Raw genomic sequence first — 26,021 nt, 5'->3', positions numbered from 1 at the left:
TCTACCCTTTTGATGCTACTATTACCACTACTATCAGTTATTTTCTTGACTTATGGTTTAAACTGAAAACTGAATGACGTTTTGTTTTAATGCATGTGACAAATACCTTTGCTCGTGTCTCTTCTAGCAGGCGACACAATAGCTGTGACACCCTAATGGTAAATAAAAGCATTAACAAAGGAAGTAAAATAAACTGGAGGAGGAAGAGGTGAGCGGTCCATCCTGTTGTTGCGGTGGATGCTTGCTTTGAACGCAGCTCTGATGAGCCCTATAAAACAGTATGAGCTTTTTTAAGAGACAGTGATTTCACTCCCATTAAAGATTACTGCACTCTACTGTACATACGTTTATGGCAAATGCGTGTCTAACGATACACTTACTGTGTCCTCTCTCGGCTTGTGTGCTCATTAAAAGAAAACCCCCAAAAACACCTCTATGAGGAACAGGTGAATCACAGTCACTGAACCTGTTTATAAGGAATATTTTTTAGACAGCTAAGCTTGAATTGTACAACATAATGTATATAAGAGGCAGTTTTCATCGTGACTGTTCATCCTTCAGGTAGAATATGTTTACTGAGTCCATATCAATATGTAAATAAAAGTGCATAGTTCCTAGATAATCAGTAAACAAAAACAAAACATGTGTTGCCTCATAATCCAGGAATATTAATATTTTAAGAACTCTCCAGCAGCTTTAAGTTTAAAGTGAGTCAGCAGCTTAGTGATTACACGTTTCCCTTTTGTCATGAAGGTCTAAATGAACATAATCCTTCATTTGATCTTTTGGTGCCATGTGGAGCCACCGACTGTGGGATGTTGGTGTCTTAGTATGATCTGTAAGAGATCATAAAGAACCCTGATCTGACCTTTGACCTCCTACCCCTAACAACATCACCAGCTGAAGGCTGACACAAATACACTAAAGAAATACTGCCTTAAATGAATAGACGCGTCACTGTCAAGATGAATTAACATCCTCACGAACCGTTTTTTGTGTTTTTAAATTTGCCTAAACTAAAACTAAATCATTTGTTGCTTTGTCCATCTGTTATGAGTTTGTCCATATTCCTGTTTTATTATTCAGAATACTGAAATTCTTTTCAGCTGGAGAGAATTCACCTTAGACGCCCTTCTGTTTTCTCACTTTTTGTGTGGTGTATGTCAGCAACCATGTCGTGCCCCCCCATCCAGGGGGCACAACATGGTTGCTGAGGCGTAATACCCTCTGACATAATTGTGCTGTCAATCTACAATATCTCTAATGCATGAATAACTCATGACTGCAAGTGTGATGTCTGCTGTCTGTGGCTCAAATGAGATTTCTCTTTCCATTTCACATCTCTTTTGTATCTATTTTACCTCATTTGCAGCTGAATATATCCATGTGAAAGAAACACAGAATTTCATTCTGCTCAGTAAAGCTAAAGTTTGCAATAAATAACAAGAAAGAACATATGGATATGAAACGGCAGCAAAATGGTGTATATAATGTACGAGTGAGAAATCATTATAATATTAAAATCTTCATGTTTATGTTAAGGTTGTCTATGACGACTATCTAATATACTAATGTAGACAGCTTGATCTTTGCCTGCTGTTTGGATATTAAATATCTGGAAATATTTTATCATTAAAATTTTACTAAAAGGGGTTGTTTCTGTAAAATATTTAAAGAGCTCAAAATACCTGTCCCACTATATTTTGACATTTAAAGCAGGTTATCTCAGTTTATTAATTCAGTTAATTTTATTTATATAACACCAAATTACAACCACAGTCGCTTCAGTGTGCTTTATATTTTAAGGTAGATACAATAATTAAGAGAAAACCCTCAAATCAGGCGACCCCCTATGAGCGAGCACTTGGTGACAGTGGGAAGGAAAAACTCCCTTTTAACAGGAAGAAACCTCCAGCAGAACCAGAGGGTTGTGGGTAAGGTTCGGGAGACAGGACAAAATAAAAGGGACAAACATCAGTGGGAAGTATGCTAGCTATCTCTGGGAAACATGCAATCTTATCGTGTTTTTGTATTTTATATTGAACAATATGAATTTTCTGCTTGCTTTTCTTTAGTGATTCTCATGTTGCCAAATTTCTCTCAGTAGGGACCCTCAGCACAGATGTCTAACTAGTGAACAACTCACAAGTGAGGCCATTTTTTCAAAGCCTAACACAGATTAGGTAAAGCTTCCTAAAAAGCTGCCTTTAATTTACTTTAATTCCATCCTCCTCTTTACATTTCCACAAGAATAGACAATCACAGCAACAGATTTTTTTTCCAAGTAGAATGACCACTGAGCATCTAGATTGACCTCATAATTGTATGCTGTGTTTGCACATGTATCTACATGAGTGCACTTTAGTCTTCCATCTCATTGATCCCCCACAAGCACAAACATCCACTATAAACACCCAGACTGAATATTACAGGGATATAAAATGCTTTCGCTAAGCCATCTCCTTTGTATTAGAATAAAATATTTTTAGTCGGTTTGGATAACGGTGCCGTACTGTATTTACTGTATGCAAATAAACTGTACAGAAACACCTGAGGACACAGACACATGCAGCCGCTCATGCCAAGCCTCTCCAATAATTGACTTATCTATCTAGCTTGTCGTGGGTCCCGCCCGCCTCCTCACAGTGACTTATCAAATCAATCCAGGCTCTTGTCCTAAATGACATGTCCCGTAACAAATTACAGCTAATGAAATAACCATCAGAATATCATTACATGGGCGGGCCTGCAGTATTATTGCCCAGCGTGGGCCTACATGTGCATGTGTGTGTGTTGGAAGGAAAGAGAGGAAATGTGAGTGCTCATAAATAGCCTCGGTTATGCTGTTGTTACTCCGCACGCTATTTAGCACCTGAGTCATTCTCTGTGACCAACGGCTCTAATGAGGGACTTCTGTCATCCGCCTTTGTGTTTATTTGGGTCAAACATGATCTGATGTCCTCGATAATTATGAAGAATTATATTTTTTGATTCGACAAAAAGTTCATAATAGCCATTTTTGTCTGTGTAATAAACCCTCCACCTTTTGAGGCCTTGAAAGACGGACGCAGTGATTTTCTTTTCAGGGTTGGACCTGCGGTTTTTTTGGAACTCATTTTTGTTTATTTCCATAACCAGACTGGTCATTTGCAGCAAAGATCCCATTTAGCTTCCTCAGTCTCGTGCACTGTCAATGTCCCTCTGACAAGAGACCACTGCGGCAGCCCGCACTCTCCACGTGAGTCCAGCCATTCTCCTTCCATTCTGCAGCCAAATGTATCGCTTGTCTCCCATTGCCTTCCTCTACCATCTCCTCCTCCACCACCTCTACTACCATTCCAGAGCTGACAGCAGATGGTGTTTTAATAAAGTCCAGTAGGAATAGGACTGTGAGTAAACAATGCAGCACATGCCAACTCAGTAATTGCTGGGCACTATTACAACCCCTATGTCTGGCAAGGGAGGGAAGGATGAGAGGCAGAGAGGATAAAAAAGAGAGGATGTAGCAGACACACAGTGAAAGGACAAATCAGGGAAACCAAGAGAACAAGGAAAACCAGAAAGGGAAAACATGAGAGATGTAGGGGGAAAAGACTGGGTATGGTGGGGGCGGGCAACATACACACATATACACCTAGCAGCTGGAGCCAGAAAAGCGCAGCTGGTGAAGGTGCAGGGAGGCCACAGGGAGGAGGAGGGGGGGGGGAGCTGAGCAGAGCTGGGATGGGCTGGTCTAGGCTGTGCTGGGCTGGGCTGGTCTAGGCCAGTGGGTGCAGTGCTGGGCCTATAGCCTCCAGGCTATGGGATCCAAGCCCAGTCTCTGAGTCCCAGGCCTTCACTCTGTGGTCTCCATTGCTGACACGGGGCCAATGCAGTTCCTTGTCAAACCCCACGTCAATGGTCAGACACACTCTGAAGGAGGTGGACTGAAGCAAGACCAAAGTTAAAGCTCCCGTTCCCTGTAGTAGTGATACCTCAGCTCAGGGTGTAGCAGGAAAGATGAAGACAGTGATATTTTTAATAGTCAGAACTGAAAAGCTCACCAGCTGAACTAATATGTTGCATTACACTGATTTTATACTCAAGTGCAAAATTACTGCATGCTGGCCCTTTAACAGTAAAAGCAGCAAAATGGATGTAGAACAAATACCCCCTTTATCTCTCTCTCTCTCTATATATATATATATAAAATACATAGATATATAGATGTGCATTTCACCACAAAAAACGTACCCTACCCACACACACACACACACACACACACACACACACACTTTGTGCCATTTGATCCTTTTTTCACTAAGCCTTCATCACATAGGAGAGATGTTCTTGCAAGTCTGCAAAGAGCTTTCCCATGATGCACTATTAAACTTGTTGCCTCCAGGGGTGTCAATCAGAAACCATCTCTCTGCAAGTCTGACAGCTCAGCTGCCTTACGTCACACACCTGTTTGGCTGAGGCATTTTAAAAGAAAATATGTGAAATGATAGATAACTAAGAAATACGCCGGTGAGCGGTTTAAACATATGCAAGACCCAAATAATTTATCTTACAGTGCATGAATATTTTAGATTTCCCAAAGATGCTTAAGCATCTCCAAATGATAATAGGTAGACTCGAGCAAAGCAATAACATTTCACTTTTACTGGGGTAAAACTTGATGAAGCACTTCCCACAGCTATGTAGTTAGTGGCTCTCATCAAAGACAATTAAGGAAAATGGCTTTTATTTTAAAGCTAAGGTTAAATGACCAGTCTCCTTAACCTTGAAGTTCTCTGTCCACATGAATATTGAATGATTCTTAACCTTCTGTTCTAATGCTAATTGAAGCAGAGGGGGATATTACATATTTGTAATTAGGAGGCTCCTGGATAGGGTTTAAGCTCTAAGCCTCATTAGTTTAATCATGAGGACTCTATCAATTATGCAGGTGGAGGTATGGTGGTGATTTGAAAAATATTCTGCTCTGTAGAAAACTAGAGTAATTATATTGATGAATTTCTCCAATCTTATCATTAATTCCAATCCCTGTTTGGGCACCCTTTTCCCCTTTCGATGGGGATATTTATGGATGCCGATTGTTGATGAGTTTGACACCAAAATTGCTGCGTCTTCCACTGATTGAGATTCTTGGGCAAGGCTGCGCTATATGAAGCTAATCCTTATGGAAGCTAACACAAACAGGGCGCCTGAGGACATCACCCAAATACAACATCAAACGGCCTCCTGACAGGTTTGCTGATGAGCACAAACAAGGCTTCATGTTGAAACACAACTTCTCCTCTATGACATCTTGAACTTCTGTCCAACCAAGTCTTCTCGCATACTTTCAGGCCTTGAGAATTTGCGTTTTTACCCCCTCGAGGCACCAAGGCAGAGAGACAGAAAGAGTGAAAGACAGAGATCTTGGCTGCTCAGAGAGAGTGAAATATGAGTTGCCCTCTCCTGAAACAAGATTAGTAAGATCAGTCTTCTGTTAACCCTGCCGTATTTATTTGCGTACAGTCATACACAACTACATAAATGCACACATATCTGCGCTCTGAACGTCTGCCAGGTCTTACCTCAGACATCTTCCTTACATCCAGTTTGCCAGCAGGTCTGGGTTCACACCATTAATCTTGACTGAGAAAGTGGGAGAGGAGATGGCGGTGGGGAAACCACGGGAGGCGGAAAAGGTGGGAAAGTGGGTCAGAGGACTTAGACCGAGGCGAAGACAGCTGCCCCTTCGCCACCTCGGTCTTCCTCCAGAATCTTCCACATCGCCCTCCTTCCTCTCGGTGGTGTGGAGGTGACAGTTGGTGAGGGACCTCGGAGAGGCTCGCACACTGGCTTTGGCTTTTCTATACTGCCCCACTCTTGTATGTGAAAATGTTTCTCAGAATTGGAACAGCACTTTAGAGAGATCTCTTTGGTCAAGTGATGTGAAATTAAGAGAGTGAAGCAGTCTCAGATGTAAACTGCTATATCCGTCATGCTTACTTACTGACGTACTTGGACTTTTCTATTCCCGGCAGGTGCAAGTGTCCAACTTCCCTCTGGATTTTCTGATATTTTCTGACCCTCATTCACTTTAAGCATTTTTAGGCATGTACATGTGCCTGCAGTTGAAACCTGAATTTGCACATCAACATTTAATGGTGCAAATGCTGTTCTTGCTAGCGTTGGTGAATTGGCTTAATCACCAAATATTCTTTTCTAAAAATTAACCAAAAAATGATGCTGCACTTCCATCACCCTCTCCAAATGAACCCAGATAAAATTACATGTTTTAGCACAGAAACAGTGTTTCCAGCATCAAGGGGTCTTGAAAATATATACCTATAAATGTATTAAAATATTGCTTTTACACCCCATCTATCATGAGTGCAATTTCACGGGTCACCTTTTTAAAAATTAATTTAATTCTTTGACCTGTTACGAGTGGAAGCGCTAACATGGGTAGGCTCTGAGTTAAATTGCACTTGTAACTTCATGGATCACATTTTCAATTACCTCTGAACACCGCGTGGTAAGATAGGGAGAAAGAGAGGGGTGGCGAGGGGAAAAGGAGGGAGAGAGAGAGGTGATTACGAAGGCAGCATGGGCCAACATCAACTTTATTTACTGGGACAAGTGGTATGGAAAAGTGATATTTAATGAGCTATGTTAAACAGCAAGAAGGTAATGGAGTACAAGCAGAAATATCCAGCAGACGATGACTGGTAGTCGATTGACTGCACACTGTCTGCTGTGGCAAACCTAAACTGGGGTGAGCCTTATTACAAAAATGACATGACACTTCTGAAAGTTTACTCAAGTCTGTCCGGACACGTGTTCCATATTTACCTCCACCCATTGCCAATATATGATGATACCATGCGATGTGATAATGACTTATCCAAACTCATCGGCCTGTCTGTTTGTTTAAAAGCGTTCTCCAATTATTTACATTGGAATATGTAGCAGATTTCAACCTTCACAGGTTGTATTTTAGCCTTCACGCCAACATCCCGCGACGGATTCGTGACGGATCGTCATTAATGTTGAATTTGGCAGTGAAAACGGTGGATTCATTCTTAGCTGACTCTTGGGTGTCACGGCAACGTGAAGTCATCGGGATAAACAGCCGTGCGCACGGGCAGAGGCAGAGATCATGCCATCTCTGACTTCCCTGTAAACACTGGGCTGAAAGGATATCCCGCATCCCTTCATCATGTGAAAAAGTGTAACAAACAAATGCTCTTTTTATGGTATAGCCGGGCTGGGTTCTGTCATCCCGCTGTGTGTCCTAACCAAGAAAATTCAGTCTCAATTCAATCCAGATGGACACAAACCTTTTTCTTTTGTGATTCTGTAAATATTAAGGGAAAAGACTCGTATTTATTGTGGATTACTGTCTGCGGGGGACATGTCCACATGTCCCAGCCCTAAGGTAAATATAAACATTACCAATAGCGCAGACTCCATTTGTACCCAACACTGTTTTCTCAAGGATTAAGAACCCTGCACAGACTCTTTAGTGACTGTTGTAAGGCGAAATCGGCTGAAATGTCTGTAATTTGGCTAAAGATCAAAAAGGCACCCATTAAGTTCATAAGCTTTAAGTTTGTACTATAGCTTTCCTGTCATTCCCATTACCCAAAGGGCACTCCCATGTGATTAAGTACTAAACAGTGACAGTTGCTGGGAAGACAAAAGCTTAAGTCAAGGAAACACAGTGTGGTGAGCAAAGAGAAAAATGCACCTCAGTCTATTGTACAACCAAGAAACCCTTAAAATTAAATATCATATTTTATTACCCGAGTTACCTTGTTTGAAAAAAGAAAAAGAAAAAAGAAAAAAGCAGCTGCCAAATCAAACAAAGCGTAATCTGTTTGTGAAAAGCCAGCCGCTTCAGAGGTTTATTTTGTGAAAGTTAAAAGATATAGGGAGACAAGGATCCCACCAATGAGAGCACAAGACTGTGTCATATAATTACAGGGCTCAATCACTGGAGTAATCCGAAAAGCTAATGTTGACTTACCACATAACCTTTCAACTGGTTAATTCCACAAGAGGTGAAAATGTAGCCGCCTCTTTCCTGAGGGTGAACTGTCTTCACAGGCATTACAGAAGAAAAAGAAAGAAAAGTCACTCAGTGATAGATACGAGAGCGCATCCAGATCCCCTCATGCCATGTCAACCACATCCTGAGGTGAAGAGGACACAGTGAATCATCAAGTGGGAGTGCTGCACAATTTTCTAATGGTCCTCTTATTGTCTCACTTTGAAAAAAACAAAATCAGCTTTCAAAAAGGTGTGTTTATTTTGAAGCAAATGAACTGCATTGCACGTTTGAGCTTTCTAAGGTTTTATTAGCAACAGTGCCAGTTTGATCTAGAGAGGCATGGAAAACACAAAAAAAGAGCATTTGGAGTAATAAAGTGTTAATGAATCGAGCAGTCTTGTGCTAAATGTTTCTATATTTGATACATAATGAGTAACGGCCTTCATTTATTAATTTATTACCTAAAATAGAAGCTGAGTGTTTTGGAAAGCAGCTCCTCAGTTGTTCCTAACCTTGTTTTGTTATCATGGCATGGCTGTTGTCAATGCCAACCAAGCTACAGTACAAGCTCAGAGGCTCTGCCATGTGGATGTGATTTTACCAGGATGATTTTTTTTTTCTACCGCAAATCAAATAAAAGATTCAGCTTTGAGGGTAGAAAATAAACCCAGAACTGATCTGCATTACACCGAAACAAACAAGAGTGAAGTAAGAAAATGAGAGAGACAAAATCTGAATGTAATGGTTGTGGAGCTATACACATTTCCTTTGATTACAAGGTATTAGTGTCATCCATGGGCCCATTGGCAGGAAACGCTGGGCTGTTCACCACATTGGAACAAACACAAATGTCAATGTCTATTAATTCACTTATAATCATATTTGAATGGATCTTCACTGCGCTGCCTATCTGTCTTTCTCCACGCAGTTTTGAATGAGTGCTCTCAGGGATTCTTGAATCACAGCGGAACCACACAACTGGATCGCGTTTGTCGAAGATATATTAAGAGGAAAAAGTTTCCGACGGTGGTGATTGCATCTAGAAAATCCCGAATTGACAATCAGGAGAGAAAGCGGAAGTTTTCGGAAATCATGATTCTGAAACACTGACATGATTATTCATTGTAGGTAAAATCATCTCAGCAGACTTGCACACTTTAACTATAATAAAGAATGAAAACTAACATTGACTTTGAATTAAAGAAAGCTAAAAACACCATTGGGTTTTTTGGATATTGTCAGGCCACATCCAGTGTTACGATTAATTACAGTGTAGTGTACTCAAAATCATAAGTATTCTCTAATTCGTCTCCAGCCAATAACATTTTTATTCAAAAATAACTCTATTATTGTTTTATGCATCTTGCACTTCTCTTTTAGAAAAACTTGCAGTGATATCTAAATATGTATATCTCATCAGAGTACATTTTTATTTCTTTTAACTGTGCTGACAGCAAGCCTCCTGTTGGGATTTGTGAATTCCCACATGGCTGTGGCACTAATGCCACATTGAAGCTGTGAGGAAACTGTAGAAATACAGGGACTGTCGGACAGAAGGACTGTCTGCTTCATCGATCTTTAGCTTGTGGATGTTCAGGCCACCATTTTCATCCCTGAGGTTACAAAAACAGACAAACTACGGATACCGAAAAGCAGCCCTCACCCAAAAGGAAAAAAGCCCAACAACTTCAGAGCCGAGTGTCAAAGTTGATCTAAAAAGGCCATTTTTCAACTATGACAAAATACCACTTTGCAAAATAGAGACCATGGTCGCAGTCAAATAAATGTCTTTCAGCAATGTTGACAAATTGCTTGAGTAGTGGCACGCGATGCCACAAAGGCACTGTTGAAGCAGTGCAGCGTAGCCTCTGCGCAGCCTCCCACTCCCACCCATCCTCCCAATTAATCAGGCTTATCTTCACCTCCATCACTGCTGTCAGTCACACTGGAAAAGCCTTCCACGGCAGCATGCACGTGCATCATGGAGTCTAAGATGGGAGTATGCGTCTGTGAGCTCTATACACACTTGTGTGCAGGGCCAGTGTGTGTTTGTGTGCAGGAAGTAGAGCAGTAAACATCTGTATCTGGTCAATCAACACAGCCAAACTGATTTCTCAGCTCATCTTAAGACTAAATGTTCGAGACTGTCCGTCACGCTTAAGCGTCAGTGCTCAGAAAAGTGTTTGCTAAGGAAAACTGAAGACCCTTGCTGTGTCGGATCCCTAAAATTTGTCCTTGTAACACATTTAAATCTTAACAGGTTCACTCAGTGGATGTAAGACAGCAAGATGATCAGAAGCTGGGTAAACTGGGTAAAACATAAAAGCCGAGCAAACTTTGAAGCAACTGAATTTAATTATTGAATATCACTGAATTATTGAAAGACAGTTTTTCCTGCAGTTAGCACTTTATTACACCTAACCTACTTTTCAGCAAAGTGTTACTATGGACACATCTGTCAGAATTCAAGTGTTCAAACTGTGGATTAAGAAAAAAAACTGTAAAGTTTTGAAATGTTGCACGCCAAAACAAACTCAGTCTGTGATGCATATCTGAATGTGAATGAAATCAGTCTGACATTAAAAGCAAATGAGATAAACTGTGTGTTTATATATATATATAAAAAAACAGCATGATCAGGATTTCTGACATTTCTTCCGCAAAACCGCCATGGGACACTTCGCTCATCTGACAGTTTTATGGAATCTTTGTTTTGATAATCCTTGTATTGGTGCTACCTGTCATAACACACAGTAGTAACCACCAAACACCCCCAACCCCTCACCCCTCAATCTCTCAGCTAAATCTCCCTGTCTACACAACATTGGCCCCATGATAAGAAGGTGACACTGTCACTCCAGCCCACACACACACACACTCGCAGCCTGATCGCTCTCACACACGCACACACACATACACGCGTGCACACAAACAGCCTCGGAGGCGTGCAGCGTGCATAGGCGTTCGGCATCATGCTAATTTTCATTGTTGTGATAAAAATAAACAGGTCTGGGGAGCCGAATCTGAAGGCCCGAGGGTCACGGCGCGCTCGACTGACAACGACGGGGAGGGGAGGTGGGGCGGGAGGGGCGGGTTTGGGACGGAGGCTCAGACTGAATTACCTTGATCCACCACGACAGCCTCACATCACTGTCACCAGCCTGTTTGGAAGGCTTGATGGGGCCGCGGCGCTAAGTTGGAGTAAGCCGACTGCGATGGATGTGTGTTGACAGTGCACTGTATTCAAGGGCACATTGAAATGAGGAGGTGAAACAGGGGGAAAGTTTGCTAAGCCATGTGTGCCATAATTATCCCGGGCTCTCCTCGTGCCTCTTATCTGGTGGCTGGTGGTGACTGTCAGATGAGTGAGGGATCGACTGTGACATTATCTCTGTCTCACTATAGCCCCTCACCCCCCTCGAAAAAAATCACAGAACAGACAGGAGGTGTTACAATATGCTGAAGCCATTTCTGCTGCATTTTCCTCTCCAAGGCCCATGTCATATAATTAATATTCTTATAGCAATATAACATTAAGGTAGAGTTTTTGTTATGAGCATTACAAAAATAATATAAATTACCCTCCTGACAGTGCAGTCTGATCTCCTACTACTGATACACTCAGTACTAATGGATGATATAAAAGATAAATAACTATTATAATGAGAGTGATGCAAAAGCATGCGCTTGCCTTTCACTGGCAATACAATATATAGTTTATTAAAATAAATTTTAAAGTATTCAGATATAAATATTCAAACTTGCACTTATTGCTTCCTTCAGTGTGTTTCAAGCTTACGCCCTGATTGTAAGAGTTGAGGTGTTTTACATCACAGGTGAGGTGCCACACTCGAGCACTAGGTGGTGCTTGAACACAGCCCTCACACAGACACACACTCGCTGATACACACACACACACATATTTAAAAACACACCTCTTTCCCCCTCTCTTAACACACACTATCATCAGCTCCCTTTCTATTCATTCTAAGAGAACAACAAAACACCCCACCCCTGCCCTTACACACAGCTCACACACATGCGTACGTACACACAAAGAAAGCCAAAAGATGCGAGGCTCAACTTACAGGCCTCTTCTCTGTTCATTTGATATGCAGCGGCTTCCCTTTCACCTCTCCCGCCTCACCTGTCATGCACACAAACAGACGCACACACTCGCAGATGCACTGCTCTCCGCCCTACTCATCAAATCTGGGCTCCACGTGTCTGCAGCCATGATATCCATCTAATCGTCCAACCTTTTCAACTCTGGCTGCTTTCGGGACTTCGAGGAAGATGCGGTAGCATGCTCAGTGTTTCAGGGGCAGGCGACCAGTTGCAACACTACACCTTTGCAACCGCATGCACAAAAAGACACAGACTTACAGCTTTTCCATTAAAAAAGAAACCAATGTATGCATGCTAAAACAAATTTCTTAACTACAGCTCTGTGGGTCAGTTGTTGTCATTTGGCTCTTATGCAATGAATTGAAATTTCTCACTAGATCTTTATTAAAGGCTTTTGATTTCCATTGATCTGCAGATGTTGGTGTGAAACATGCACAGAGGAGCATCTTAATCAACAGCTTTCCATTTTGATTTATTTTTAATATTTATCTGGAATTTATTGAACATGAACCTTTAAATTACAGGTTTATGAATGGGCCCAAACCAATCAAAAGTAAATTACAGACTTTCATTATATGATTGCTGTTGTAAGCTTGAACAGTGCTGATACTAGCACACTGTAATTTTACAAATATCTTTCTCACCACTCTAGATGACTAAGATGATGACTGTCCTCATATATGTGTATTCTGTTTAAAGACGTTAAAGCGCTTTAAACCCACTGCTGTAAATACAGTCACTGAATAGCAAAGCAATCACATTTGCATTAGTACAAATGAGGCTGCTGCTCTCTAAATGTAAATGATAACTGACCAATAGTTTAATGCATGCCCTGATGCAGCGCAGCATCAGCAAAAATTAAACAGGATGTCAATTCTATTAAATAAACACGTCACTGTGCATCAGAAAGGGCTGCATGTTTAATGACCATACTGTACGCGTGTGTGTTCATGCATGTGTGTGGCTGGTGCCCGTAGCTACAGTGTGACTGGGAGAGGTTGTTTGAGTCCCTGTGTGGCCCTTTTCTCATGCTAAACCAGCCAGTGTTTAGTGTTGTGTGTTGTCTGAACCAGGGACTACACAGGGACACTTTGTACGTGCTCGTACGTGCGTGTGTGTCTATTCACAATCAACTTTCGGTCTTACATGTGCGCATGTAGCGAGGGCGAGCGCGCATATCTGCACGTGTGCTTGCTTCGCCTCTGCTATGCCGTGTGTGTGCTCACCGGTGCTTCTACGGGGCAGCTGCGTGAGCATTCCTGTTGACGTTAAGCAGCTAAACAGTACCAGCTTGCTGGGCTCTTAACCTCCCCTTTCAGAGAGAGAGCCCTAATGAAGTCCTGAAAGGCTTCCTGACTCCCTCATCTGGCTTTGTTTAGGCCCCGCTCTCCCTCGCTTTGCTTGAGGAAAACCATTAACCCATTGAGAAGACAGTCACACAGACCCTGGAAGACAGTTAAAAAGAGAAAAAAACCAACTGTAGTGGTGTGTCTAAGATCCTCAGTGTCTCTCAAAGCGTACATTGGAGTTGCCTGGAAAAACCATAAGGTCCCACCGGAGTGTGTCCTTCGAGGCTGGAATTCTTGGAGAGCTTTGAATAGTTTTGGACAGATCAGATTAGTTTGAGTTTTTTTCAGTTTTCCAAAACATGCAGTGTGGAAAGTTTTAGCTTGTTAATTAGTGTCTGATGACAAACAGCTATAACAAAATCTCTGATACATGTTAAATCAACCACAAAGATAGAAGTTAATAATAATAATACCATTCTCATTAATCTAGATTCATTATATTGAGAAGATCTATTCTGGATTTTGTGACAAATGATTTTTTTAAAAAGACATGAAGGGTATTATTTAGAGCTGGATGGGCATCAAGTCAAATCTGGAACGCTTAAGATGGGTATCTACTCTAAATGGGTGCTCCATTAAACTTGCCAGGAAACAAGGCATAAAACATTAGCAACATGTAGCGAGCGGGTTATGGGACAAGGAGGAGAGAGAGAGCGGTATGGGCAGAGATTGATGGACGGAAGGAATAAAAGAAATTGGACGGATCACTCTCTGTTCCTGAGATTTCCAACCCCCCGCGCACGTGTAATAGCACTTCATTTTAATTTTATAGTTTGTGTATACTCAATAAAGGAAAATTGTTTCTATGTGGTTATGCCAGTCTATTGAGAGCAAGGCAAGTGAAAAGGTAAAGGAGGGGGTACATGCATGGCAAATAAAAAACTGCAGCAGTTAAAATTGAATTTGTATTCACCAGGAAGTGGGTTAACCCAGTTAAAAGTCAGGGAATCCAATAGCACCGACTGATATGTGGTGTCGAGACAATCTCCTTTGGGGAGCTAAGGCGCTTGGCTCATATGCTGCCTACCCGGGCTCAGAGCGTGTTTTCAGGTAATAATAATACATCATATTGCTTAACGGCATATTTATGTAAGAACTCAGCGCGAGGAGCCTTCTGGAGTGCACTGGTGTTGTTCTTTGAAATCACCTCCTTTAGATATGTGCCACTCGCAGTTGTTATGTTTTCTCTTCCTTATCAGTTTTGCCGAAATGGAAAATTCTATTACAGAGCGTATTTGGTTTGTCACAGTCAGATGCCTTCTCCTCAGGTTGCATTTTGCGGGGGGCGCAGGCATTTTCCCCTAGATTTCTCCTTTTTAAGAGACAGCGCAACTGTGTTTGTGTGCATCTGTGGCTCCGCCGCCACCCGCTTCTTTGTATGCTAAAGAAGAAAGGCATGTTTTTTCCATCAAAAAAAAAAAAAAAACATAGAGTGGGAAAATGACAAATCTCCCCGTCTTTGTTATTGGAATATATTGACTGCCCTTGGTTCATTGACTTTTTATTACAGGAGGTAGCACAACTGTCAGCAAATAGGGAAAAAATTGTTTCAGCCATTTGCTTTGGAACATTTGAAGCTTATAATTTTTGTACTCCATGTACGCACAGTTTTTTTCTGTGTGTCAGCAGCAAGCATGTTTTTGCTGTGTGTGTGTGTGTATGTGGATTTGAGTGTAGGAGGTGCAGCTGTAAGCACTGATGATGGTGTTCACAATAAAAAAAAAAGGAGGAGGAAGAGGAAGAACTGGAGACAGGGAGAAAAGATAGAAGGAGGGAGGGGTAGACTAAAGCAGAGAGAGACAGAGAGCCAGACAGAGAGGTGGTTTCGGTCTACCAGGAGCACACAGCTCTAGCCGCCAGCATTGTGTCAGTGGTGGTCCCCTCATCCAGTCTGCTGCAGCATCTGCCACAGAGGCACCAGGCTGAGCGAGACCTAGATCCTTTCACGGCCCTATCTCAGGACCAGAGCCCCATCAACTTGCCTTCTCCTCGAGGCCCAGCTGTCTTGCTCAGCTCTTCCCGCCCCATACCTCTCTCTGTCTTCACACCAAGCCATGTTAATAACCCTGAATCAGAACCCGCGGGCTTGTATCTCTTCTTTTCATGCAGCCTCAGCTCCCTCCAGCCCCATTCCCTCATATTCCACTGCTACCAAAACCATCCTTAGCCTCTGAAGACCCCCAACCTCATATATCATCCGTCCTCTTGCAATCCAAATACCGAATCATCTCAACCTACATCCATACAGAGCTGTATAAGAGTAAAGTCTGTGCTATAAATGAAAGTCTAAGCCATATAAGCATAGCAATTGTGATGAAGAATTGCAAACATGCAAACAACACGTCTGCATGTTTGTTATGCATAAATTGTAGATTTTTGACTGGGAAAAGAGTAACAGGATGTGATGCGTTTTTTTTTTAAAATTCAACAACGCCATCATCAATGTTAACCAGTAACTATGAGGTCATAGGAAGTATCCAGTATGGCTGAACAGGCACAACAAAGAGATCTGACCTCCAGGAACTGAAACCCTGATGCTACTTGGAAATTACATCAGTATGCAAGTGATAACAAGGACGTGGAAGCAACGTGAATAAAACCTGCACGCTTAGGGTAACGAGGTGCAGCGTGGCCCCCGTTCAACATTCAGTACATTTTAGATTTTTTACAGATCAAAAAAAAAGAAAAAGAAAAAGAAAGACTGTTCTGTAGCTATTTCATTAGCTACACACTTCAATTATTCTGAGCTACTGTCTCAGCCGTCAATAGCCCATAAAATGGTAAGAATGATTAACTTGTCAGTTAATTAATAACAAGTGAGATCACCTCGCAGGCACTTTGATGTGTGCACTTTTTTTCACCTGCTGCTCCCACTTCATTCCTCTTTTCCACCTCAGTCTCTACCTGATTTACACCAGCTTTATTTGTTCATATTACAAGCACCAAATGAATGCAGCAGTGAAACAGCTGTTGCAGTAGTGTGCCTCTAGTAAGAGCAAAACATAACAACAAACAAGTGAAGTCGCCTACAGTTAATCTTTTCTTACTGTTTTAGTCCTCCGGCGTTGAGAGCCACCTCGAGGACCTATAACCTTTAACCCCAGGTCCGACCTGTTCCTTTTTCCCCTGGATCACTCAGTCATTGCTCTGTGGCTTCCTCCCCATTCCCTTCCCATTACCCGGCAACAAACATTCTCCTCGAGCCCTATCTCCATTTAAAGCCCTTTCTCTCTTCCTGCTGGGGCTGGAGAGGGGCTGAAGCTGCAGCATCTCCCCATCCGTTAGCCAGGAGCCAGAGATCCCAGCCAGACATGCCATCTGATACAAGTCTATCATAATGAAGGTCCAGCATGGGGCTAAATGAGTTTCCACCTCAGCCGCGCAAGGGGCTAATGACAAAACAGCCTCCCTGTGCTCCTTGGCCTGCCGCTAGCTTTAATCAGGGCATATGGCACTTGCCTAAACTGCTTGCCTATGAGGAACGAAGAAAAGAGGAGTGGAGAGGATTTTGGAGAATGCAGAAGGGAGAACCTTGAGAAAGCGCTGAGGAGATGAAGAAAAAGACAAGGAGAAGGCGAAGAGTTTTGAAAGTTTACACTGCTGCGTTTTACCTGAAACAATGCAATAAGTCCAGCGTATTATATGCAATAAAGTTGACAGCAGGCATCTTTTTAGCTATTTTAAGACATACTCTCGGTTACAAAGGCAGGCCTTTCTGGCTGTCTGATGCAGGGTGGAACTCGCTAATAGCTTCCATAGATTTATATTAATTTGCAGGATTTAATATGCCTTAAATGGCAGATGATCAACAAGGGAAAACAAAAGTGTATTAGTGCCCCGGTGGCATAAAAAGAGTGTGGAAGGGGGTGGGAGCTTAACAAATAGGCTACTCCATTTCATAGCCCACTTTATGGCTCCCCAACCTATCCAAATTAGCTTAAAGGATTGATAATTCTTTACTAATATAAAACTGTTACTGAGCCCTAAACTGTGACTTGCCCTTTTTAGGTTTTTTCAGACACTAAATAGAGGGCTTGGTTGTGGAAATTAAATTGAAATCGCATAACAAGGCTTCCTTTTAATTTGATTAATTCTTTGTTGTTGTTTTAGATCCCTCGCAAAGACACCCATGACGTTTCGAGGTTATTTGTTCCACTGTCTAATGACAATTTTCTTGCACAATAACAGCAGTTAAAGAGCTGCCTCAGAGCGAGTTTTTTTTTTCCTACTTGAAATCACAGACAAGGCTAAGCCAAAGGGGGACTAATAAACCTCACTCTTAATTCCACTGTGAGGCTACTGCTGTGACTGCTTACACTACAACTTCCCCAGAGCCCTAATTGTATAGAGAAGGATGATCAAAACTTCATTTAGCCTTCCTGGCTCAGCTTTGGAGGGGTTTGTGGCAATGGTCATTTTAAAATAAATATATGGTGGTATGTGTAAGAGACCATTGTGAACAGCTGACTGATGACCTCTCCGTTTCCAATCTCAAGCCTATTAAAGTTTCAGCAAATGTAATAGATGTAGCTGTGGATGTTTTTACACTTGAAGAATTTTAATCATTTCAAATAATTTCTCACTGCGTACACAAAGCAGCTCATTCTACCTCAGTTACTGTGAACATGTTTAAAATGAATTCGAGTGCTTAGAAGATTTTGGTTCCATTTTAAGCTGGTGTACTGTAGGATCTATTTTGGCAGGAAGAGGGGAAAAAAAAAAAGAAGTCAGGCTGTACCAGGCTGTACTCAGCATGGAGAAAATGAACCTCCGAAACCCATGCTGACAGTTTTGGACCCTACTGTTCCTGATTTCAACAGCACCATAACCAGTCTTGGCAAACAACAAGCCCCCGGTACAAATTAGCCAGCCGTCAGCAGGGTGCAAGGATTGCTTTTCCATGACAGGGAAAAGACAGAGGAAGGCTGAGTTTATCTAGGCAAAGGCCTCCACAGACAGTTTCTTGGACTTCCTACTGAAGCCTCCAGTTGTTTCTGCTGCTTTCCCGTCCCTGCTCTCTGATATATCTCTTCCTCAATCTCTCACTCGCACAATCCTTCCTCACTCCAAAGAGTGTCGCCCAGGTTTCCCCTCAGAGTGGGGTGATTGCTTGCAGCTGGGGTGCATTGAGAACATTTTAATATTATGCAGAAGATTAGAGCAAACTAACTACATTATTCTCCAATTACACTCATTTCATCCAACTGATGTCTTTATATCCTTCCCCTCGCCTCGATTAGCCTAATGTGAAAATGGAATGGGGGAATGCGCTTAGGACTGTACCGATTGTTCCTCGGTTGCCTATTATTTCAGAGCACCATTAAAAGGGAGGCGTCTTTTATAGTGACTGTAAATAAAACGATTAGGGGCAGATCCAGCCGGGTGCTGAGGAAGATTTCATTTCAGGGATCTGCTTATCAACGTTCTTGGAAGGTTTGGAAGGATTGCGAGAGCCCGCCACAGACGAGAAGCTACCTTCCCCCACCTTCATCCCACAACGGCTCTCTGTCTCTCTGAATCCGCATTACAGTAGCAAATCTCACACTCGCTTTGCATCCTTGTCATAAAATAAATAAATCAATTACATTCCCGCACACATACGCGGCTTCTATCTAACACGAGTTCAAATCGTTTCGTTTCACATTGCCTGTAAGCCTGCTTAATATCCCGCCAAGCATGCCCAAATTATTAGAAAGTACACGAGTGACAATTGTCAGCCAATGTTGATGATCTGCACGCGCGGATATAAAAAAATATGCCGTCTGCCTGTAAGTGGAAAAGAAAAAAGCTCCCTCACTTCATAAACCCCTTGCTGAGAAGGAAGCTTTTTGAATTGTGGGTGTTCTATACAAAGCAAATGCGACAAACAACATGGAAGAAGACCTCAAACCAGAAAGCTCCTCCAGCACAGTTACCCTGGGTCTGATTTCTATGCGTGCAACAAGTCCCTGAGCCATACTTGGAAGCAAGCAGCGCCTTTCTGAAAGTTTTTAATGGATTTTTGGCATGTTTGGGACTTTAATCGTTCACAAACATGTGGAAACCTAATCTGTTTACCGTACATCAGGAATAATCCCACATCAATTAATACAACAAAGCTACCATCAACAAGAAAGAGGTCTCACAATATCAAATGCTGGAGTTATACAGAGTACACTATGGTGGCCCTAAGAGGTCAAATGCACTGAACTTAAATACTAGCAAATAGAAAACCCCCCCCTGAAAAACATGCAAAACACAACTGAAGTTGAATAAAACACAACGGAAAAAAAATGTAAATGTTCACAAGAAAAAGGGGAGCCTTTTGGGGGAGACAAGAACATGATGGACCAGCTGCATAACTGACAAGCTAACGGCTAATAGCAAATATGTATCGACAATCTTATATGAATCATGGGATTTCAAACATGTTTCGTAGCGACACTGATGAATCCTCCACTCCTTTAAAGCGTGTCTCTGTGCAGTCCTTTGCATGTTTCAGTTTTTGTCCCGTTTGCAGCTGTGCCGTCACACTATCCCCCAAAAAACACTTTTTTGTGTTTTGTAAGCTTTGCAGCATCTATTTCCACTGCGTTTTATTCGACTTCTGTTGTGTTTTGTGTGCTTTTTGAGCGTTTTTCCATTTGCTTGCATTGTCTTCAGTTGCAGTGCATTTGAGCCCTTGGGGCTACCGTAGTACACCGCTTATTAACATAAATATTTAGGATAAGTGGTGTAAAACAATTGAGTTCTGAGAAATGTTTTTAAAGTGAACTTAATAAACCTCTTGTGTTTCTGTTAGTCTTTTGAGTGCATATTTTTACTTGTCTTACCTTTTTTTGCATGGATAGAATATAGAGGTTTTTTTTCCAGATCCCTCCCATACTGTGTGCTCTTGTTGGGGATGAGGCCAACCAATATTATGTTTTATGGCCAGCTGATTCTACCAGCTACCTACAGCTAGACTCATCAGTCACATTCTTCTGTCTACAGTTAGTACCAAGCACACTTGTCTTGTAGAGTGGATACGTCTTTCTTAAAAAAATACAAAAAGAACACATACTTATGTTATTAATATATCAACTCATTACATGCTGTGCTACATATTAGGCATTGCTGTGAAATTATTGTACAGTGAAACCCCTTTCGGCTACAGCGAGGCACCCTTGTAATGTTTGTTTTCTTTTTTCTCCCTCTCTCTCTTTCCTCCTCTCTCTCCTTTAGTTTCTTGGATTGACTCCCCTTTTGTGTCGGATAGCAGGGACACACAGTGTTGATTTCAGTGTTTCGGCAGTTGTTTCATAGCTCGCAGCATGTTTGTCTATGGTGGCATTCCTCAATTCCATTCAGCGCACAAGAGCAGCCCCTGGGGCCGGGCATATCCCAGCATCCTCTGCTCCTCCAGCATCCCAGTGATGGACCAGGCAAACATCTGATCTCTTACCCAAACACGCTAGTGCGTCCACAGATGCACAAATAAAGAAACGAGCTCGCACAAACCCAACGACACACACATTCTCGTGCGCGCTAAGACACACTGCAAACCACCATCTCCACACTCAATACTTGCTCCTATCATATTGCAGTAAATCCAGTTAAGAAGCTCTGTGGGGAGAGAAAATAAAAGATACAGTTACCAGGTCTAGAAAGGTTTGACCTAAGCTGTGTCATCATGTACCAATGCTATTGTCCAATGACATGTTTGAATGTGACAGATCCACAAAGCCTTTTAGCATGTCAGCATTGGCAATGTATTATAGTCAAATTTCCCACTTAAAGAACCTTAAACAGCGTGTTTCTTTCACACATTTCTCTTTAACTTCTGTGTTAAAACATAAAAAGCGTGACTCTTACATTCTCCTCAAACCCCCGAAATGAAAAAGACAACCAAATTTGGTTCAGTGCTTTGTTTGGATTTGTAGGCCTTTTCAGTCCAATTTAGTCTGAGGTAGCGATAAAAAAAGAGCACCGCTTCTTCGTGCAACCAGAGGTTATGTTTTATTGCTGGGGAGATAAGCTCTTGAAAGGTTTGACAGATGATTTTGTTTACTGAAAGTAAAACTACTCCGACCATAATTCCCGTTGGAACTGGAGCAAACTCTGATGCTTTGACCTTTTGTAAATGTATCTGAGCAAACCTGAGCACCTCATGTGATTACACAGCAAAACTGCTTTGACAGGACCTAACTGGACTGAATTGCTAACCTTATATCAGTTTAGACTCACTGTCTTGGAGAAAGAATGCTGCTGTTTTCTGCAGCAGTGATATAGCAAAGCTGTAACACTTCTCTGTAAAATGTGCAGAAGGTTGTTTCACTTATACCCAAGGAAAATAAGACAAGTAGAAGAGAAATAAAGGATAGAAATGCTAAAATTGATATCTGTCCATCTTACTGTTAAAGACCCTCAAAGTCACTGGAGCTAAACAACCACATGGTTTCCTGTGGAGCCCATGTTGTGGAACCAGAACCAACAACTGCTGCATACAGAAGAAGCAGCACCTCAGCGGATAAGCCTTAAAATAGGAGCCATCGTTCACAGTGTGTGTCCTACTGCCTCGGGGACATCAGGGCTGACCAGACAACATTTATCTTCAAACTATCATGAACTGGTTTTTTTTTTGGGGGGGGGGAGGCATGTATTTTTTCACAAGATCGTGGCAGACAACAACTGAAGTCTCAAGTGTCTTTCCTCCAAAGTATGACTTTACAACCGATTTTTAGGTTACACTAGCTATTTCTGTCACTGAGGCTCATAACACATTTTCAGATGAATGCACCTGAAAGTTTATTCAGTTAAAAGTACGTGAAAACGAGTGAAAGCTGGCAATTATCAATTCAAGTGTCTACTTAAAAGCGTATATTGCTGAGAAACTACTCGTTCTTTAATTGGATGACATGTGTCCTCTCAGCTGTCAAGGGTGATTTAAACATCATTAAATGTAAATGTAGGTAAATAGGCTACTACTTGTTTTTGTCTGTTACCTTATACTGACAATATAAACCTGCTTTACACCAAGTGAGTGAACAAAAAACACACAGCATACTTAGTAAAGATAACCTTTAAAAGTGTAACGCAAGTAAGAAATGTAACCTAGAATTATTTTTGTGTGGTTTACTTGATGTTTAAATCATGCAGTGAGAGTTATTTCACCTGGAGTATCTGCTGAAAAATATATGTGTAAAGAAACGCTCTCAGAGAGTGCAAACCTCCACCCAGGCAGCTCACTTTCTGGGCAGTATTTACTTATAAGGGAATAGTATTATATTCTGCATGTGCTTATTTTGGTTTGTTTGTTTGTTCTTTTTATATTTAAAAAGTTTGCAGTGCAGAAAAAACAAGTGCAAAGTGCAGGCTTTCATGCATTTGCCCTGATACATTTGATATATCTCATAGTACATCTGTGGCATGGATTTCATTTTGTAGTAAATTGTTTAATTATTTAATAATAGTATTTAAATGGTTATAAGCTGTTACTGTAATTTACATAACAAAGACACAACAAAACAGTTAGAATTTCCATATATAATTTCCTATATGTTGCCAGTACAAACAATGGCAGCAGCATTATTAGCACTATTATAGCATTATCACTTTGAGTTAGAGGTCAAAGGTCAAATGTGACATATTTTTTAATCCTTTGAAAAACATTTCGAGCTATCATGTTTACAGAGGGAATGACGCGCTAGCAAACCGTAGCAAAAACATAACCTCCTCGGTGGAGGTAAAGAGAGTGGATAACTCAAATATTAGTGTGAAGACACTCTTGGGCTTTGTTTACTGTCAGCATTTGACATTGTTTCAGAAACTCAAGATGGCAAAATGACAGGAATGTTTCCGAGCCCGCTTAAACACGAACTCTTCAGTCATTCTCGAAATAATGGGTTTTGAGATACCAATCAAACCTGACCTAAACAGAAGACACAATTGCACCCTATCAATCAAACGGTGATGATATGCTGTCTTAGAAATGCGCTCTGGCTGGCATGCCGTAAAGCGGTTCTGTTTTGCAATACCCTGAGAAATGAGGGCGGATAGATGTACTTATAGTGGCAACTCGGATAAAATAGCCTATATCTCACCTTTCGCATACTCGTTCCCTAGTCTCTTCCCTCCACTCCTCTCCTTGTGTTAGATGAGTTTAAAGCAGATCGTATTTCCACAGGTGGCTGTGACACGAACTTACCCTGGAATGTTGAGCGGCATAAATCTCCGTAATTGCACGGTATCGATCACATAACTGGAGCTGCAACTGTTAAGGGAGACGCCCTCTCTCTTTTTTTTCTTTCTTCTTCTTTTTTTTTGCTCCATACCATTTTTCATGCTTTTATCTGACATTGAGAAAGGGGGTGTTAATCACTGCACATGCACACTTACACGAGAGCCACTCTCCTTCCCACACACACACACACACACACAAATGGTGATACATCCATGTCAAGCAGAGCTACTGGAAAAAGTGAGGATGTCAGGGATGTGCTCAGAATATGTTTTGACTGCTCTGACTTTGACTGCATATATTGAAAGTATTCACAGAGAGGCCCGTGACATCGGTGTCCTGTAATTGATGGGACAATGTCAAGACTTTTAAAATCTGTAAACTTCTGCAGCTTGACTGCACAGTTTGATGACTTGACTGAGGAAAGAGAGACAAGTCTTTTCATCCAGACTGACTTCCGTGACATGTGACGATGTCTTTCTTGTTTTTCTTGTGTGCACAGTCGCTCGACTGTACCGAACAAAGGCCTCAAACCTTTTTTAAAAAAGAAAGCAAAAAGTAATCCAGCCCCAGAAAGAATCTTGGACATTGTTTGGATGATTGTCTGCATGTCCCTGTTTACATAGTATGTATACATGTACATCACATAAGGCATTTTTCAAAGATTCTTCTCCTGGATTGTGCACACTTACAGATATCTTGAACTGATTAACCGTTAAAGTTATGCTCTCCGATGTCTTGTTAACATCTCTAAGAAAACGGGAAATGCATTTTTTGCTTTTTTTGTGCTATTGGAATCAAAATCTTGTCTGCAATTGGATTGTTGGCTAAATTTTTTAAAATATTTTGGCTTGTTTAGTAAAACCTGGTTAAGCTAGCAGGTTTTGTTCTCAAGAGTTTAATCCACCCCCCTGTAAACACATGCCCTTCATGGTCTCCATTAACTTTTGTTTGCGTCTATTTTTTCCACAGTGCTCCTCTCATCATCCCAGTTGTTCAAGCAAATGGGGGAAAAAAGAAACCCCATAAAAGGTAAGAAAAAAAAGTTATACAACTGCAATTACATACATTTGAGGACAAAGCAAATGATAAAAAAAAAAAGACTTCACCGCAAGATGTATACAGAACACGACCTGCCTAGAGAAACGATTTCAGATGCCACATACATGTACCAGTGTCTGTTGTAAACAAAGTAAGACAGCTCTTCCAGCTCATCCTTCTGAGCTTTAAAACCTCAAGTTGCCAAGAGTGACATCACCGGGTCCAGACACAGATACGTCTCTTCCCTCGGGGTCTAGGGTAGAGGGAAGGGAAGAAGGTGGGATGGAAAGGTGGAGAAAGAGAAGCTGGGGGATGTGAGGGTTCTGAGGTCGGCCTGTGGAGGGTTGGAGGTCTCTTTTTCTGCCAGGTGTGCTTTTCACACACACACACACACACACACACACAACCTCTCTCCTTCCATGGCGGTGTCAGTGCTGCGCTGAAAAATGACAATGCCAGACACTGGAGCCGGCATGACAGGAGAGCTGCTGTGGCTGCAGTGAAGAGTTCCCACACAACTCACAGCGGTGGGAAGAACATGCGCACACAAAAAATACATCGACATGGACAAAGTCCAAGCCAGGACTAATTTCTCATTAAAAACACAAGTTACACACATTTTCCAAAACATAATATGACTAATCTTATATTACCTGTTCTCGGGTGTTTTCATGAGCTCATTTAGGTTATTTACGCTTAAATGATTTTAGTTAGCTTAGCTTTGACAACACAAAAATGAACTAATGTTTACGGGGGAACAAAAGTGACAGAAGAATGTCCTGAATTAATTTTTTAAAAAGTTTCCTATGAAAACTCGTGGAGCCGGACCAATATTAAATCTAGAGCAGAAGATGCGACTGTCTCCAGCTTGTGCTAATGAACAGGATATACAGTGACAGGACAAACATCCCTGGGTCACCATGCCATTGCTTCCCTGCCATTAATTACAGCTCAGCCGGTGCATATAAGCTACTAAAGATTATCTAAGGATACAGAAGATTATCTCCGGATGTGAGCTCTTCGGGAAACATAAATAGTCTACCTCTTCTTTCCTCTTTTTATTCCACCCACTGCTTTGCCTGTGAAACCTGGGGTTCTTCACATGGTGTCCATTATGATTAAGAAAGAAAATGATGACCGGTTAAGACCACCGAGGCAGCTTTTAGACTGCCAGCAGAATTTACATTTCTCTTTGTCTTCTAATTGTTTTTTTTTCCATGCATGCATGCAAACACTCACAAACAGAAAATTCTTTGTTTAAAAGAAAATTAAAATA

General features: G+C 41.6%; 1 long non-coding RNA gene across 8 annotated transcripts in view; it reads left to right on the top strand.

Annotated features, from left to right (window-relative positions):
- The window catches only part of LOC102080706 (uncharacterized), a 184,255-nt gene that overhangs the window by 66,525 nt on the left and 91,709 nt on the right, over positions 1 to 26,021 (top strand). For 3 of the 8 annotated variants that reach the window (XR_003221670.1, XR_003221672.1, XR_003221669.1), the window contains exon 4: positions 24,677 to 24,736. The exons of 3 other annotated variants lie outside the window; for them this stretch is intronic. This is a non-coding gene — a long non-coding RNA (uncharacterized LOC102080706). Of the gene's footprint in view, positions 1 to 8,957; positions 9,018 to 24,676; positions 24,737 to 26,021 lie in introns of those variants that run through there. 2 more of the 8 variants (XR_002063355.2, XR_003221676.1) reach the window with 2 other exon arrangements.

Source organism: Oreochromis niloticus, linkage group LG9 (genome assembly GCF_001858045.2).
Source record: "Oreochromis niloticus isolate F11D_XX linkage group LG9, O_niloticus_UMD_NMBU, whole genome shotgun sequence".
NCBI classification, from domain to species: Eukaryota; Metazoa; Chordata; class Actinopteri; order Cichliformes; family Cichlidae; genus Oreochromis; species Oreochromis niloticus.
Note: the sequence above shows the minus strand (reverse complement) of the source record. Positions and strands in the feature narration are given on the sequence as shown.